General features: G+C 44.1%; 1 long non-coding RNA gene across 1 annotated transcript; it reads left to right on the top strand.

Annotated features, from left to right (window-relative positions):
* The first annotated feature begins 488 nt into the window (after positions 1 to 488).
* LOC111553905 lies at positions 489 to 14,602 on the top strand. The gene is made up of 3 exons (XR_002735112.1): positions 489 to 634; positions 12,273 to 12,588; positions 14,240 to 14,602. It is a non-coding gene; the product is annotated as an uncharacterized LOC111553905 (long non-coding RNA).
* The last annotated feature ends 3,959 nt before the right edge of the window (positions 14,603 to 18,561 follow it).

Genomic DNA, 18,561 nt, shown 5'->3' with positions numbered 1-18,561 from the left:
ACATCACCTTCTCCAATTCTTTATGCCACACGTGGGGAAACTGAGGCACAGGGCAAAGAAGAAAGCAGCACTTGGGTTTACACATGGTAAACTCCCCTGTGGCCCATCCCTGCCTCACCACATGGCCCTGCCTTGCAGTACATTCAGGCATGCGGGTCCATCCATGCTCCAGACACACCCAGAGCAGGCCCCGCCTGCAGAGGCACTCGCCATCTCCATCACACCTGACCAGGCTCTACCACAGACCCTCGGCTGGGCCTAGATCAGAAACCTGGAGGCAAACAAGCTCCCATCTCCATAACACACACAGTCAGGGGGGCCTGCAATGCTTCCTCCCCATACCCGGCCCCTAAACTTACTCTTATTTCCATCTCTTACTGTGGCCCTGCGTGTCCTCTTTCCTAATTACCGTCCTACTCCCTGCCACAGAGCCTTCTAGAGCCCTGGTTCTATGACATCATGATGATGACGACGATGACGATAGTGGCAATCATTTATTAAGCACTGCCCTGGCCTAAGGCACCACATGGGTCATTTCTTCCGGGTTCCGACTTGCTTCTGCTTTGCCACATGGTAACACAATCCTATTATGGAAGCACCATCATTACCGCCATCATTTGGGGAAGCCCAAAAGGTGAAGTATCTCGCTCAATCTCACGCAGAAAGGCCAGGATTCAAGCCTGCGAGCTCTTCCACTTCCGTCAACCTCGCCCAGCACTGTCCCAGAATAGTGTCGTCACCACAGGGTGGAGGGACGGGTCTCAGAACTCTAACATCCCCAGTCCTCCCCTCGACCACAGCCGCCTTTGCTCCCAGTCTTCAGACACTGGGTTTTCTTCCCAGAGACCTGCAGGAAAGTGACGCCAGCCCCCTGCCCCTTGCATCAGTCCCTCCTGGCAGCTCCTCCCTCCCACACAGCCCAGAACCCACAGTGGTTCATAAGAACACACTGGTCTCAGCTGGGCACTCAGTTATTCTACATCTCTTCCTTGTCCTTAAACCTACAGAGATTGTACCCTGCTCGCCCCTCCTCCTCCCACATGACTGAGAGCTAATGGTAAGAATTTCTCCACTGTGTAGCACTGCATGTGGGCCCCCATCTCCGCTGTGCCCTGGGTCCCTCCATCAGGGTTCTCTGCCTCTGTTTTCAGCTTCCTCTTTCATTCCTCCCAGTGCTCTTATGACCTCATCCTTCCACCTACAAATTTAGCGACATTCATGGAGACACCTTCCTGCCTGTCTCACCAACCACTGACGACCAACCTTCCCTCCTTGCTCTTCCCTGTCACCCACGGTCCTCTCTCTCCTCCACTCTGTTCTCCCCATCACCACCAGCTAAAGCCCTCCTGCCATAAACCAACAAACTAACCACCTTTAACGTGATGAGCTCCTCCCTCTCACTCAGTCCATCATCAGTGACCTTCCCATAGGCAGATCTCATGGACACCCACTCCTCAGTCCTTGTGTGGCTGAACATAGCTGCTGTGTTCATCACCACTGAACACTCCTGTCATCTTGAAACTATCTACCCCCTTAGCCTCGGGTTTTCTTCCTTCCTCCATGACCACTCCAGCTCAGCTCCACCCATGACTTCCTCATTCTTGACCTGTCCCTGGTTGGTGGTGGTCCCCAGGCTTCCACTGACAATCTGCCCCGTTTCCCCCGCCATAGCTTTACCTGTCACTCCAGGTGCTAACCCAAGCTCTTCCCACAGATCTCAGGCTTAGCTCCAAACTGTCTGGACATCTCCAGTTGTCTTCAGCAAAAGAATATGCTCATGACAATGGCCCACAATCTTGCTTCCCAGGGTGATTTGATAGTGTGGTTTCGGATTACAGCCTGGCTTTCTGGGGTGATCCATCACAAGAATAAAGTGTTGATAACGCCAATGGGTACATTTCCAGGTCAGGGCAGTTGTGTTTCTCTCAGCAAATGAATGGGTAGTTTCCCCAGCACCTGAAGGTGGTGAGAGTTGGTCTCAGCTCTGATAACCCAGGCTCTGCCAAAGGTGTGACCTTGGGCTTTGGGGGAATGAACAGAGTCTGTGATACAGTGTGGTGGTGTCCATCTGTCCTTGCTCAAAGCCGATCTCTACCTGCACCTGTTCTGAACCCGAGCTCTGCATTAAGAGAGCAGTTGAGTGTTGATGTATGGACAGAGCCAGCCCCCAGCTATTCTGGGCTCACTATTTGCAGGCAACTTATGGGCATGCTTGAGTCATAGGATCATTGCACCCCGGTGCACAGGGCAGGGTCCCCACCCATATTCATCCCGCTAGACATGAGGCAGCCCTTACAATGTGCAGTGTCACAACCTGGGGGAGTGGTGGTAGGCAGCCACTGGGAAGAAGCACCCTCTTCAAGCAGGTTTGATGTTGCTTCAACTCTCAAATCCTCCTCAAGGTTTAATGTTGCTTCAACTCTCAAAACTGCTGCCCATGGTTTACAAGGTCCTGAATGGGAATGACACACAGCACATGCCTCTTATGGCAGCACCTCCTGGATACTCCATCTGGACTTGAAAATGCAGAAGGAACAGTAGGAGGGAGTCTAACCAGGAAGCTGTTGTTCAGATACCCCCTCTGTCACTCACTCGCTGCGTGACCTTGGGACAGTGACCAGTTCTTCTGAACCTCAGGAGGCTTATCTATTGGACATTTACCACAATCCCACCCTGCCTCCTCACCGATTTGACTCAAGGCTCTTCTGTGGTTACCCTCAGAGCTGTCATGAGTGAGCCCAGAGGGTGACAGAGCCAGCAGGGGTGGTGTCTTTGCAATCCTCACGCTGGCCATCCCGACGTGGTCCCCTCTGCAGCTCCCCGCTTCCACGGCCGTCTCCTTCTCATCCAACAGGCTTCAGCCCAGGAGTCACCGCCTCAGAGTGGACTTCCCACCACTCACCCCAGTGTAGCCGCCAACTCGAGGCACTTTCTAAATGATGCCTCTGCTCTGTTTTTTGAAGAAAGTCTCAACCTTATCTTCCAGGGAAACTGACCAAACCAAGGAGTGCTGACCCTAAGTCCCTCCTGGAGCCAAGATCAGGGAATTCCTAAACAAATCAGATGACATGGCCTCTTCTTTGAGCCTCTCTCCAATGCTAGTCTTCTAGTTATCACCAACTAGAAGTTTTTAAATTTATGTATTGTACTGCTTGCTTGTTATCTGGTGATCTGCAAGGTATAGGTGTATCTTAGTCACTGAAGTAGAACCTGCCTGGCTCACAGTAGGTCCTCAATGGACATTGACTGAATAGCTAATGAGGGGATGATTGAGTGGACATCCCTGCCCGAGGCTGGGACACCCGGGCTTGATAGATCCTGGTTCCCACGTCTCAATGCGTCTGCCTCTTGTCGCCTCCTTTGCCAGTCACTTCCTCAGTGATGGAAAGAGTCGAAGTTCTCCTGCTGGATGCATTTTCCCTGGATTTGGGGAACCCAAGACAGTGTCAAGACTACAGTGAGCTCTGAGCGCCTTCAGGAGAGCCAGCCCTGGATACAGCCCCCCAGGTACCCCTATGAATTTTCCCGTATGAAAAATGAGAAATCTGTAGCTGGGTGCAGTGGCTCATGTCTGTAATCCCAGCACTTTGGGAGGCTGAGGTGGGTGGATCACTTGAGGTCACGAGTTCAAGACCAGCCTAGCAAACATGGCAAAAGCCCATCTCTACTAAAAATACAAAAATTGGCCAGATACGGTGGCACATGCCTATAATCCCAGCTACTCAGGAGGCTGAGGCACAATAATCTCTTGAACCCGGGAGGCAGAGGTTGCAGTGAGCTGAGATCGCACCACTGCAGCCGCTACACTCCAGCCTGGGTGACATAGCAAAACTCTGTCTCAAAGAAAGGAGGAATCTTCCATTGTAAACATGACCAGACCTTACCCATGAAAGAAGTTCCTTTTGATGCCTTCTTAGAGCAGTGTGCTCAACCACCAAACAGAGCTGGGACTTCCGAAGCCACTCCTGTAGAGCAGAGACAGGCACCCGTCTCTGCATAAGCCCTTCTTTCACTGTAGTATTTTCCCAAAGCAGGTGAGGAAACAGGGATCTGTCCTGTTATTTGACCTGTGCGATAACTTCTATCCATGTCTGGTATCATCACTCCCATCTCCGAACATTCCACAGCAGTGACTGATGCCCAGACCTCCGGCTAGACGGAAGCCCTGACTGTCTGTTCTCTGTGCACTTGGTCAGCCGCTCTTCACTTGGATTGCAGCCTCTTGAGGGACTAAGCTTGCAACACCTCACATCAAGTAGACCAACAAGCCACCTTGTTTGGCTGAAATATAAGTTCATTCTGCAATTTGGCCATCGGGGGAGGGTGAGAAAGAAGACAGGCAGAACAACAGATGAAATGGAAGGGAAAAGACGCACACCCAGGAGCAGAGAAAAGACAAGGGAAAAAGAAAAAAAAAAAACTAGTTTAAGGGAGAGGGGAAAATGAATCATACATAGAAGCAAAAGAAGATTAAGGGAAGAAATTCTCTAAGATCTTTCAAAAACTAACTGCTGTCTATAAAGGAGTGACGGGACATGAGGTGAGGATTAAACAGTGCTGTCCAGTTGGTACAAAGGGTGCAAAGTCTTAACATCCCCCTGCCACCTGCACCTCCCACTGCGCCATGCTAAGAGCTGCGAGAGGCTCCATTCCAGCTCAAACGATGCTGCAAGCTCAAAAGTAGAAAACTTGTCCTCAGATGCAACAACAGTTGTCAGAGCAATGTTACCCTGGGTTGTGAAGAACCCAGGTCTGCATGGAAGAAACCTGGGCTGCCCCAGTCCCTGGCCAAAGGTTTGCCAAGCACCCTCAGAAGACCTGCAACTGTCAGGAAAAGTGAACTTGGTCCCCCGCCCCCCAAATCCCTGCCTGTTCTCATTGCTTCATAGTCCAGTGCAGTCCCCGACCCAGACCCAGGCCTCCCGAGAAGCCAGTGAGGTGAAGTCATTCGAGGGAGCCTCAACCCTGATGGGTGGGCAAGGCCCTGTCTGACTTGACCACTCATATCACTCAGAAATCTGAGGAGGCGGTACTTGGGGGGCAGTAGAATGAGGCTCCAAGAAGTCACTGTCATCTCCGTGGGCCACGTCAGAGTTCAAGACCAGATCATCGCTCCCACGGCCAAGGGATCTCTGGAAGGTCCACTTTGCCACCAAGAGCCTGCCCTTTTCTGCATGTTTTGAAAGGAGTTTTCCTAAACACAGCCTCCTCCATCAGGAAGTTTGAATGTATACACAGCGACTTTTATTCAGAAAAGCAGCGACGAGCAGTTTTATATAAAAGTTACATCTCCATTTAAGAAAGAATATATAATTCCACATTCCACTGTCCCTCGAACTTTATTCCCGTTTATGTAGATCTTAATACAGTTATATAGTCGCGGGGCTAACGTCCCCTCCGGATGGTAATGAGGTCCTCTCGAACCCGTTAGCTGCTATAAAGTATGCAGAAGTTAAATGCACAGATGGAAAAAAATTTGTCTCAATTTTATACTTCTGCAAAATGGTAATTTTGTACTTAAAATGTACAAGATGGATGTTCAGAAATATAGGCTGATAGCCTAAATTATATTTGGTCATAATTTATGTAGTACAGTCCCAAAGAGATACAAAAAGGCAGAGCATAATTTATCTGCTGGAATCAGCGATAGCTTTGCTAAAACCCCCATTTATTCCATCCCCCATAGTTTTCAGCAGGCTTCGTCCTCAGGGCTCACTCTATTTAAGTTTTCCGTACTGCTGTTTGATCACATATTGTACTCTATAATTTGCCTATCATCTGAAGCAAATTTAGGTCTCAGAAGTTATGATCTCTACATAGCAACCACTTTATTTGGTAAATGCAAAATATTTATAGCAATATAAAAACCAGATGAAAATAAAATTCCTATAATCATTGGAACGTACACACTTTATCATTGGGGCTCGTAAGACCATTAGAGTAAGACTAGTATGTTGCCTAATACAATTACCTTTGGACGCTCACTTGAATTTGCTGATGCTTGGGAACCGGAAAAACTTTTTCTCCAGCATCCCTTCCATCTTGCCAATGGTGAGAAAAAAAAAAAAAAACATCTGGGCACGGGCTCCAGAGAGAATTGCCCCAGAGGAAATGAGTTGAAAAGCGAGAGTCAGATGAGTCATCACTGTGCCTCAGATGTGGAAAGCAATTTCCAAGTAAAAACACACTGCTTGGCAACGGCACTGCCCTGGATGGGTTCACCCCTCACCTTCCAGGAAAACTGACCAAACGAAGGAATGCCGACCCTAAGTCCCTCCTGGAGACAGGATCAGTGAATTCTTACACGAATCAGATGGCGTGGCCTCTTCTTTGAGCCTCTCTCCAGTGCTAGTCTTCTCACACCTCTAACTTCTTTGTATATGTGTGTGTGCTTCCAAAATTGTTACTTGGAGATGTTCAGGCTGGAACCTACAACATAACACAGTCCATCAACAGCTCCTTCGAAAAGCAATGAGCTCTTCAAAACAGAGTGGAGAGAGAAAACAGGGAAGGGCCAGGCCTCAAACTGAAATGTGCACTTGAAAACCCGAGGGAATAACGTTACTATGCACATTCACATACACTTGTTGAGTGTCTGTTCTCTGCAAGCACTGTCTAGGGCAGAATGCTATTAGGACAGAATGCTGTTCAAATATGTGTTCAGGTGACTTCCTCTTATGCATAGGACCCTGCCCTAGGTTCTCTCCAGTCCTCAAAAAAAAAAAAAAAAAAAAAAACCTGCACAGTAGGGCTTATACATTACCAGTATTCAAAGGAGGAAATTGACCAGGAGCAGTGGCTCACACATGCAATCCCAACACTTTGGAAAGCCAAGGCAGGTGGATCACCCGAGGTCAGAAGTTTGAGACCAGCCTGGCCAACATGGTGAAACTCTGTCTCTACTAAAAATACAAAAATTAGTCAGGCATCATGGCACATGCCTGTAATCCCAGCTACTGGAGAGGTTGAGGCAGGAGGATAGCTTGAACCCGGGAGGCTGAGGTTGCAGTGAGCTGAGATCACACCGCTGCACTCCAGCCTGAGCAACAGAGGGAGACCTCATCTCAAAAAAAAAAAAAAAAAAAAAGGAGGAAACTGAGGCTGGGAGAGGTCAGTGGTAGAGGTGAGAGTGACACCCAGGACTGATACCATTCAAGCCAGCAGTATCTGACACCAAACAAGCCCCCTGTTGTACTTTTCTGTATGCCAACACAGAACGCCAAGCTTCCCGAGGTACCTATGCTGGGATATTGCTTCTCTATCCTCAGACCTCTCTCCGCCCACCTCAACCCCCTTCCATCCAGCCCTCAAGGTTGCCTTCAGCTGAGTGAAGATGAAATAAAACCCCAGCTGCATCTCTCTGATAAAAACTTCAACTGAAGCCTCATATATTTTGTAGATACTAAAGATCTCATGGCTCTTTGAAGACGAGTGTTGTATTAATCATTGTGGTTGCTCAGATTATTTCCTCGTTTTTAACATTGCTCAAGTCCTCTACCACAGAGCCACCATTTCTGTATCCAGAGTAGTGAGACCCTCAGAGACATCCTAGATTCCTCTGGAGAGCCACTTCCTCCTTCCTCGCAACTTACCTCCAGCTCCAGCTCCCTAAGTCTAAGGGAATCTCCCCATTTTTAACTTTTTTACCCAAAACATGCTTAAGCAGAAATCACCTGAACGCATATTTGAATAGCATTCTGTTCTAATCCAAATATTATTCTACAAGATCCATTTTAAAGTCTGTTTTTTCATATATCACACTGGAGGGAGAGAGAGACAGAATATAACTCAAACTGAATCTGTAAAAAAAAAAAAAATTCGTAGGGCAAAGGAAATATCTTGGTCTAATTTATCTCCTGATTCTATAATTATTTCAAAGCCAAATACAGGTTCCTAAAGTATCAGCATGGAAAGGAGCCCTAATGCACCAGAACGGCTCATTTCACAATTGGGGAAACTGAGGCTCATAAGAGAAGTCATACATACACCAGTAAGGAGAACAGTTAGGTCTCTATTTGGGTCTTGCTTGGTAATATGTGAACAATGTGTCTGTTCTCAAAAGACAGTAGCTATTGCAATCAGTTGGGAACTCAAGAATAGCTGACATATGGGACCGTCCATGACTTGTTGCCAGTCCCCTTCTAGCCTGTGGGCAGGGAGATAGGTTTCATTTGCCTGTTGTCTGCTCATCAGCACTCCTCCCCATGCAGGAGTAGAGGAAGCAAGAGGGTATGTTGACTTTTATCAGGAGCCTGCACGCTGGGCATTAAGTTTGAGCTTTCTCCCTCTACCTTCAGGCAATTGTATGCATGGCTCCAATGTGCAGGTGAGGCTCAGTCAAGGGCACTCATTTTCCTAAGGACACACACAACAGAGCCCAATAATTGATAATACTACTGTAGAGGTTACTTCAGAGGAAGGAACTATTAACGTTACCTTGGGGAGTAGGAAACAATATTCTAGTTGAATCTTCTAGGACGGGATAATATCTGCATGCAGAGGACAATTTGTGGGCAGAGGTGCTAAGGTCCCAGTAAATATTTAGGATGGTATTTGCACACAGAGGACAATTTGTGTGCAGAGCTCCTAAGACCCCAGTAAATATTTGCTCCATGTTCACAGTCCAGGGAGGGAGAAAATGTGCAAAGGCCCCGAAGAGAGAAGCTTTAAAACCCCACAGGAAGCTCTTTCCAAGTATTTTGCAAAGGGGATGGTTGTTCATCCCCTTCTTAGGAAATCATTCAACCTAGCCCGGCCTGCCAGCCACCCTGCAGCCAGGAGCTCTGATGTGTGCTATTATATAGAGTGCAGGAATGTGAAAGGCACCACATAAAATCAAATTCTCTTCTATTTTAAGTTGAGTGGTGCACCAGTTCAGCTTTAAAATCTAATTTCTTAAAAGTTTCAAAGGGGAAAAAAATGTTCCTTTGCAATTGGAATCGAGTCCACATAAATTAGCAGGCGAGCTCTCCGTATCCATCTTTCCGAACTTTCCTGGATTGTTCATTTTAATCAAGCGGCCCACATTCTTGACTTTTCATCCTTCACTGCCCAGAATGATGCACTGCGGCTACTGATGACACGCAAATGTTAATTTTGTTCAAGTTCAAACATCATCCAAAAAGGGCCTATTTTAAAGACTGCTTTGCAAACACCAGCTGAAAATGAGGATGAACGGAATCAAACACCGCCAAGAAATTCAGAGGAGGAAAAGCTGTGGTCTTACGGAAACTCACAAGTTTTTTTGTCTCTAGATCCTCAACCTCTCCAAGGCCGAGAGTAGAATCCTTGATATCTAGAGCTGGAAGGGAAATCAGATTTCACCCCAGCCCTGCCCAAGGTCATTCAGTGTGGTAGGGAAGGGACGAGCTAATTCAACTCTCCCCCTGGGTAAAGGAGCCTTCATAAAATGTGAAACCAGTGAAACCGTGCATTTCCAGTCTTTCTGTCATTTAGTAGGTTTCGGGAACAGCAGGATACATCACACACACACACACACACACACACACACACACACAGGCACACAACAGGCTTATTTTAGAACTCTGGCTCACCCTTTAACCAACTACCCTTCCCTCAATCCCGTCTCCTCCAGTACAGGATGTCACTATTGTCCAGTGAGGGCACAAGAGTGACAGTTGTTCAAAGGTGCGTCAACAGGAATTGTGTACTTAAATAAGGAGAAATCAGCCAAGTTCCTATTTCTTCATAGTTGAAATTGTCTGAGACTTGGCACCTGGTTGTTTGCCTTTGCACCCAATGAAGCTGCACGAGAAAAGGACATCATCTATATGAGTCACTACCGCATCCCCCCGGAGCCTAAAACAGGGCCTTGGTGCCTCGTGAGCACACAATGAATATTTCTGAACAAATGAAGAAATGAAATCACTCTGGTCTATTTTTCACCAGGATCCTTTAAAGCAGGACCGTACTATGGAGGGTCTCAGCATAGAGGTTAGAGGTCTGAGGGTCCCTAAGACATTGAGCACCATCTCACAGCAACATGGCCTTAGAGAATAAATCCATCTCAAAGCTGTGGTTCCAGGGATCTCAATGGCCTTGCCTCTAGAACAACAGCCACATGTAAACAAGCCATCAGCAGTGACAAGGACCAGTTTCCGTGGCCCATCGGACTAAACTGTTCACAGTGGCAGCCCATCTTCTGAAAGAACAGAAGAGACACTTCCACTGCAACGTCAAGAAAAAAATGACTGTCGCTATTCCCTGAGCGATAACAGCCGCTCTTGAAATGCAGGACATGTTTCATTTGGCTTATAATAATTGTGTACTGTCTTTTAACCCTCAAAGTGTTAAGTATTGTCATATCCTCTGGGGATGAAAAGATCTGGGGTTAACAACTTTCTCTTTTAAAAATTCATAAAGGTGCAAATAAACAGCACTGCATCCAGTGGCTATGCATTGCAAGAAGCCAAGGGAGAAAGAGGGAAAAAAAGACGACAACAACAACATTACCCCCCACAGGATACTTGGCAATTAACTGCAGCTATGTCAGCAATTTTTTGAAAAATTTCCTAAACATGGAGAAGACTCATCCTCACCATATGAAAAACAAAGCTACTGCAGTGACTCTCCCATGCATTACAATGTGTGTGTCTTACTTCTTAACCAAGCCGCTAATCACGCAAATTATTGCAACTAATTACATTTGAAGGTCTAATTAATTCTTTCAGTACCACATCATTTAGTACGCATTCACAACACAGCACCTGTTTTGAAAATCCTTGCAGTTAATTTGTTTATAAACAAACACTATTTGCATAAAATGTTTAATGAATGGTTTAACAGTTAGTACAATACTCCAGTTTTGTCTTCGTAGATCTGAGGTCATCAAAGGCCACGATAAATTAATTTTAAACTATACAAATTAATTTAAATAGAATGTGTGAATTTCTCATTAATAAAGAAAACATTTTCAACATGTTAATTAATATCTCTGTAACAGGCTAATTACTTCCTGCACAACAAGTACATCTTACAAGCAAACCTGAAAGATTTGGGGGGCAAAAGGGTGGGGACTATTTTAAAACTGCAAAACAAAAAGTGCAATTCAGAAAAAGCACACGCAGCCCGATTATACTGGAGAATTCACCACTTAGGACAGGCAAATCAAGAAAAGAAGCTATTGCCTTATGTTACCAATACAACACATTTTAGTCATCGAGAATGGGACGGTTGAAAAACGTTTCTATCACAGGTGCAGTTATGCTGCAAAGATGGTTAGATGATGTCTGCCTTCTGGTAGAAAGACACAATTAATGAAAATATTAGTTCTCAGAGTGAAGATCTCTCCTTTGAATGTAGGGCATATTAGCTGTGTTTGTAACCCAATGGTAAATACGGATTTCATTAAACAAATCTGCATCTTCACACCAGTGTCTGAGGCTCAGCCATCATCATTCTCCCTGTGGCAAACCATGGAAAGACACTTCATGTAGAAACTAAAGAGAAACAACATTATAGCCCAACATCAAGCACAGCCGTTGCAAAAGCCGTCACCGAGATATGTTCACCCTTAAGTTTGTTTCTGATTTGCAAGCATTTTCACATTTGATAAGCACCTGTTGTAAATTTACATCCACGCAGGAAGTATTCTTATGCTAGGGAGCTGAGAATTGTAAAGCATGTTTATACTCTTACCCTTGTGTGGTGTTGCCCCTTAATGCACAGGCTGATAAAATGACTAGCTACACAGGACCCAGAGGGATGTGCCGCTCCACCTGGTTCCCACCGCCTCTGCCCCCAAGGAGCCACTAGTCCCTTCCTCCTGGAGCAGGTTTCCTCAGCACTGATCAACAAGCACTTGCTTTTTGTTTTAAGTTTGTTAATTTGGAGAGGATGTGGAGAGAGACGAGAGCAAGGAGGGGAGAGCGGGGTGGGGGAGAGAGAGAGAGTGTGTGTGTGTTCAGGGTGTGGGGGTAGAACGACAGAAAGACAAAAGGAAGCACAAATACAGACTTCCCAACACTTCTCTGGGACCTGCCAATGTATTTCCAAGAAAACAACAGAAAAATAGTAGGAGTTCCATCCTGATAGCACCAGGGGAAAAGAAGAATTTGCCCAACCTCTGATTGGACCCAGATTTCCAAGGTGGTGCTGCTACTCGTTAAAAAACACTTGGCCACCTGGCCCCTTGGTCCCGATATTTCCTTGGAGGTGTATATAGAATAAGATTATCCCAAGCACCCTGCCCCCAAACTACCCCAGTGAACCCAGTACAGTGTGAAAATCCCTTTGCTTTACTCTTTTGCCAGATAAATGCCAGCCAGCATCCCTGTCTCTGGGGCCCTGGAAAGGCCTTCAACACACCTGGCCTCACTGCCCTGTGGCTTCAACAAAGAGGCCGAGCATCTCCTATAAACCTCGAGGTCCATGGATGACGTAGCGGAGTGATGGATTTCAGAAAAGTCAGGTGCTTCCCACTCTTTAAATTTTTTTTTTTATTCTTTCCAAGTTTCCTATCAACAGCCCTGCAGTAAAAATTCAGGGCTTCAGAGACAAACATTTCATGAGTACAGACTGTGATGAGGAAAAGCAAGCCATTTCCTCTCTATCTATCAGGACCCAGAGGTAAGCTGCTGCTTTGCTCTTAAAATGAAGAAAAAAAAAAAACAAGTGATAACGGTTGGTACAGGACTCAGGACTACAGGCCATTTCCATGTTGACTTCTTTTGGAAAAGATACCCAGGACAGCCATGTGAGGAGTTACTCCAGGTTTCGGCCCATAGCCAGCTGGGAGAAATGAGGTTCAAGGGGCAGAGGGTGAACTCCTCAGCAGAGACAGAACAGGGCAGGGGGAGGGCAGGAGGCGGGTGACTGTCAGAGAAAATGCCTTCATCCCAGAACAAGCAGAAACAGGCACACCACTCTGAAATATAAAAGTCAGAAAGCCTTGCAACACAGATGCAACCCAGGGACTTCCTCTTGCAGCCAGCAGCCAAGGCAGCTTCTAGGCACAGCATGGCTGTATTTAAGCCCAACTTGGTCCCTAACTTCTCTCCAAAGCCGGTTAAGGTGCCCCACCCGAAGCATCCAGATGACAGGCTCCTGCCTCCCCTCTTGCACGAAATCATTCCCGGATGTAGAGCCTGGCTTTTTCTCTCTCCCCATTAAAAATCACCAGCGTTTCGCAAATAAAGGCGATCACCATGTGAAAAATTATCTTTTAAAATGGAGTTTAATTTGCATATAAGGAACGAGAGATTTATGACAAGCAACATCGTCCAGTACTGCATCTGCCTAGTATCAGTCGTAATTTAGATTGTTTGTGACTGATCTTAAATTCTAAAGCTTGGAGAAGATGAAGTACTCTGTTGCTGTATTATTGTCAGGAGTCTAAGACTTACCAGAGATTTATTAGTAATCTTATCACAAACATGTCTCAAGTTTTTGCTTTTAATATGTGCCAAGCTCCTCTGAGGAATTTTCCTCACTGCAATTATATTCCTCAATGCCTGCATTCTGAAGCTGAGTTGATTTCCTTCCCAAAATAAAGCGACCTATCATTACACCACAGCCGCTCTTGTACATTTTTCCTCTGCTACTTAATAATCAATGTATTCATCATTAAAATCTGAGCCCTGAAGCAATGGTTTTTAGCATATTCTAATGACTAGCGACTTGCAAATTACAATGACCTTTCATGTACATTCTGAAAGCACCTTGTTCTAATGTGTACTGTATTTATAGTTTGCCAATACAAACTAGCCAAAGATTGGATAATTACTGTAATCTATTAGCTCGATTGCTTTCCCTGCTCATTTATAGCATGTGCCACGCAGGCCATTTTCAAAAACTGGCCTATCTTTCATCTCCCGCAAGCTCAGAAAGTAAGGGATACTTCATCTTCACAATATACACACTTACTAATGTCTGAAGAGCAGCCCATCTCAGCTCAAGGAGGTTTCAAAAATAAAGAACCTTCTTTCCTATTAGTGTCATAATGCTATTTGTGACTGACAAAAAACACCGCTCCGAGAGTGTAAACTTTCGTTGAAGAATGTCAAGGCCAGTCCCATTTTCTGCCCATTACTCTGACCTCCAAATAGCATTTAATAAGATCTGCTTTCAAAGAAAAAGATAAAGGCACTTCCCTTAAACAAGAAACAATTTTTTTCTTATAAATAAATGTTTCAAGTGAAGAATTAAACTTTTTCTTTTCTTCTTTTTCTTTTCTTTTATTTTCTTTTTTTTTTTTTTTTTTTTTTTTTTTTTTTTTAAGCACACTGCTGTTACAACTCCAGAACCGATAAGGAAGCTGTGTGTGGAAGTATGAGCTCGGGTCGCCTTCTGACCCTCTGTGACGGTCTATTTCAGGCAGTTATGGATAGATAACATTACAGACACTGGTAATTAAAACAACACTAATTTTGTCTCTGTGGCCACGCTTTGTTGTTAGAAGCCATCTATCATGGCCTTCACGCATCACACAATGAGAAGACATTTGTCTACGTACATTGTGCTTGGTCAACAGTTTTACGGATCTCCCCGCGTACCTGGACACCCAGGCACTTTTAAAGACGTACTGCCTTCATTTCTACTCTATTACTCTGATTAATAAAACATTTTGCATGCTTCGTCAAAACAGCCTGCAAGCTTTTCACCACATACATTCATGGGGGGAAAGGGATGTTAATTTCTTTCCCTTTCAGAAAGAAACTAACAACAACAACAACATAAGAAATTCTCTTTTGGATTGGAAGAGAGAAAGAAAAATTCAAATATGGAAATACTTGTCTTCCCTGTAAAACAGAGTCCAGCCTAATGAAAAGCATAATATTAAAACACACACACAATGCCGAGCATCTCCTTTAAGGCTACACGTATTTTTGACTATATGTATCGTTAGTTCTTTCCTGTGCATTCATTTTCTTGATTTATGGACACTCCATTTCACTTCACCTTTTATTACAAGATCTACAGTTACATTAAGAGTAATAGCAAGTCAAATGTTTTTATATTTGAGAATTAAAAAAAGAAAAGAAAAGAAAAGATCTATTCCATGGGCCCTTATAGGAAATTAGAGGTAGCCAAAATGCAAGATGACTAGCTTAGTTCTGTTACAATCAACTAAAAAGAAACTATAATGGTGCATTTCAAGGCATCTTTAACAAGTGACACAAACAAGAGAAGAAACAGACAGGACCATTTAACTTCAAACTCCACTGAAGAGAGCCGAATTGTAAGCTTCCTATAGCAAGCCCAGCTGGTGGCTATGTGGCAGTCTTCATTTCTCAGCGGAAAAGCCACTCCCTTGAGACTCTCCAGGCACCCCCAATCACATTTTTTATCAAGTGTCTAAAAGGTACGAGTTGTTAGAATTCTTTTCTCTATTCACAGATGATCACAGTCCTTTTTCCCCCTTTAGCTTGCAGATGCACATGTAGTTTCAAATATTAGCTAGAACTCCAGCCCTCACCAGCCCCTAATTGCTCTCTCAGGGAAGGTATCATAAACGCAGGTACGGCTGACACAGATGTAGCTTCAACTTTATGCAGGCAGGAATGCTACATCAAAGCTATTTGCAAAGTGACATAACTAGTTATTTAAAAGAACATTTTTATTATATTCCTTGGAATTTGCATTCTTCTAGAAACCAAGTGTATTTTTTAATGCAGCCACAGAAATGTTGGGGCAATTGACCATTCATGACGTCTGCAAAGGAAAGGCATCTAAATATTTTTCAAGCCACTTTAATAAATTTGAGTGCGTCTGTCACTACATGTAACCTGATTATTTAAATAAGTTAATATTAGCACGTCTCTTTTGCCAGCTGCTGTAAGCAGTCGGCTGCTGTCATTAAGCAAAAAGGCCGAGACAATGTGAGTTTATCTGGTCCTACCTGCATTTCTACTCGTCGTTCGACTGAAACAAATGGGAAAGAAAAACTTACTGACTTTTGGCGAACTACAAAGGTTAACTCTATTCATCATGGAGAAACTGATGCTAAGTGCTTTCTGTCTGTCCATATATTTTAAAGATTTAGAAGGAACCTGGTAGTGTTCTTAGGAGACAGAAGACAGGAGTGTTCATCTTCGCCATATGCAGAGTGTCTCTTGCAGTTTTCTCTTTACCTCACTGGCACTGCTGAAATCCTTCTTAGACCATAGAGTTTTGGAAACAAGGTTATTTTTCAATGAGTTAAAAAGCCAAAGCTTTTCTTTCTTAGGATCTTTAACTCTTTTAAGGTAAGTGGCAGGGTTTGAAGGAGTTAACCCTTTGAGGAGAAGGAGCTCAATAGCTTGCAATGATAGGAAGAGAATTCTCATCACCCAGGTTGCAATAAAACGTGCCTCTCCCGACACCAGTAAAGTCCACCCTGGAGATTTCTAGAGACTGCTGGAAGGCAGTGGAAGGTAACCCCAGAGGAAACACAAGATAAAGGCAACCAGGTGGCCTGGTTCTTAAATCTTAAAGCAACAGTTCCAAACTTGAGAGCCCGCATTGCAATCTATTGCACAGCCTGACAGAAGAAGGGACGAGGAAGTTCAGAACCTGGCAACTGGAGTGTTTCCCAGCGCCGGGTCCCACCGCGCACGGCACCGAACAAGAAATCTTTTTCACTTTCTATAACTCATTTGCATGAATTTACTTTTTTGCCTTAAGAGGTTGTTGTAATGTGTGTTAAAACACACAGTGCAATTTTATCTCCATAATATCACAAAAGAAATATTATGTTAGTATAAAGTTAAAAAAAATGCTGCGAGATCTTGCAGCACGGCGAGCGGCAAGCGTTGCTCAAAAGCGCCACTCAAAGGCAGGAGGGGTGTAACGGCATTCAGGGAGGGATCGTTTTTGTTAATTTCAGCAATCCGAATGTAAAAAATGACAGCGCCACGCAAGTTGACGGAGGCTTTTGATTGAATTGACTGATTGCCTCAGCTGCACCTGCGGAAAATTGATGACAATGCTGTCTAAACCATTCATTAGGATTTGAAACTTCACGCAGATGAATGCTGGATTCATAAATTTGCTAGACATGTGTTGTAGATAATATGACAAAGCACTGTTTTCAAATGAACATTTCTTTGACCTAATTTTATCAAAATCATGCAAAGGAATGAAAGAACATTTGTACCCGAAATCTTTGGAACAGCTGCAACTGAGGTCTGTCTCTCCATCTCTCCCTCTCTCTCTCTTTACCTTGTCTTTCAAATAAATTTAAATGAACTATATTGTTTGAAATATATCTTCTAGTTTATTTAAATTATTTCTTAGAATGGCAAAACATTTATTTTTACTTATTATGAACAATGTTACTCTCTGCCAGATGAAGGAAAATCATTTTGAGATTTTTTTTCAAGCTCCAAATTTGCTAAATTGAACACAAGTGGTAAGTAGATTTTTTTCAAATAATATTAATAACGCGATCTCCACAGACATGTTGGGGGGAACCGTTTCAGTACCAACTGGACATGCATTCTGTGAGAACTGGACTTCTTGCAGGCTTTGAAGGGAAAAGAAATCCCTGTAAAATATTGACGCTTTTGGTCAAAAATGGCGAAACCAGGAAAAACTGACATCTGCGTACATTGTATATAAGATTTCTGACTTGCTCTCGATTTTAATATATCAAAACACTATCAATATTGAATGAAGCTTTCTCTGTGTGTCCAAGAAAGAAAAACAAGATGTCTGAGAAGGGGAAGGGAGCACCGTTTTCATACCTGGCTTGGCTTAGCTGCACGAGAGAAGAAAAGGCCGTGGCTGAATCCATCTCCAGGAGCAGCTGTCCCCCTGCACCGTTTGAATTGCGAGGAAAGAGTTACATTTTTAGAAAAGAATACCTGGTATTTAAGAATTCGAATTTCTCAAATTTCTCACTGTGGAAATAGATCTCACTTCTACAACAAGGACCCTCTGCTTAGTACTTGGACTCCCCCCCAAAAAAACAAAATGAATATTTATTAACGTAAGAAGAACCTGGCGCAGGTCGGTCCATGCATCCCAATCTGCCAAAACGCTTCCAAATCTCTTCCCTGGCATTTAAAAGAAATCTATTTTTATACATTCTCATGAATTTGGGTTTTACTACCAGTAAGGTAATTTCTGATTAGGCATCTTGGGTTTCTCTCTCTCTCTCTTTTTTATCCTTTTTCCTAAAGAATCCCTGAAAATATACCTGAGGTGCTTGCATTAACCCCACACCTGGATAGAGAGAAACTGCAGGTGTGAACGGCAAGGCTAATAGACTTGAGTTTTGCGACGCATTGTTTTTGTTTTTGTTTTTGTTTTTGTTTTTTTTTTTTTTTTACCATTCTAACAGTTACTTTGAACTGGAAAACGTTATTCCAACAATCCAAACAAGACTCTTTAAGGCTGCTATGCCCAAGCTGCTACAGATACAAAATTATCAAGTAGATATGTGAAAACCCCTAAATGCAGAACAATCTGGGTTGGCTTCTAATTGCTATGTTTCATTTTCTAATGGGGAAAATGTGTAAAACAAATATCTGGGTACTGGGAGCTCTGAGCAGTAAAAGCAGAACATTCTTGTATTTCAGTAAATCATGTAACTCTACAGATGGGTTTGGAAAGCCTGAA

This window comes from Piliocolobus tephrosceles, chromosome 21 (assembly GCF_002776525.5).
Source record: "Piliocolobus tephrosceles isolate RC106 chromosome 21, ASM277652v3, whole genome shotgun sequence".
Taxonomy (NCBI): Eukaryota; Metazoa; Chordata; class Mammalia; order Primates; family Cercopithecidae; genus Piliocolobus; species Piliocolobus tephrosceles.
Note: the sequence above shows the minus strand (reverse complement) of the source record. Positions and strands in the feature narration are given on the sequence as shown.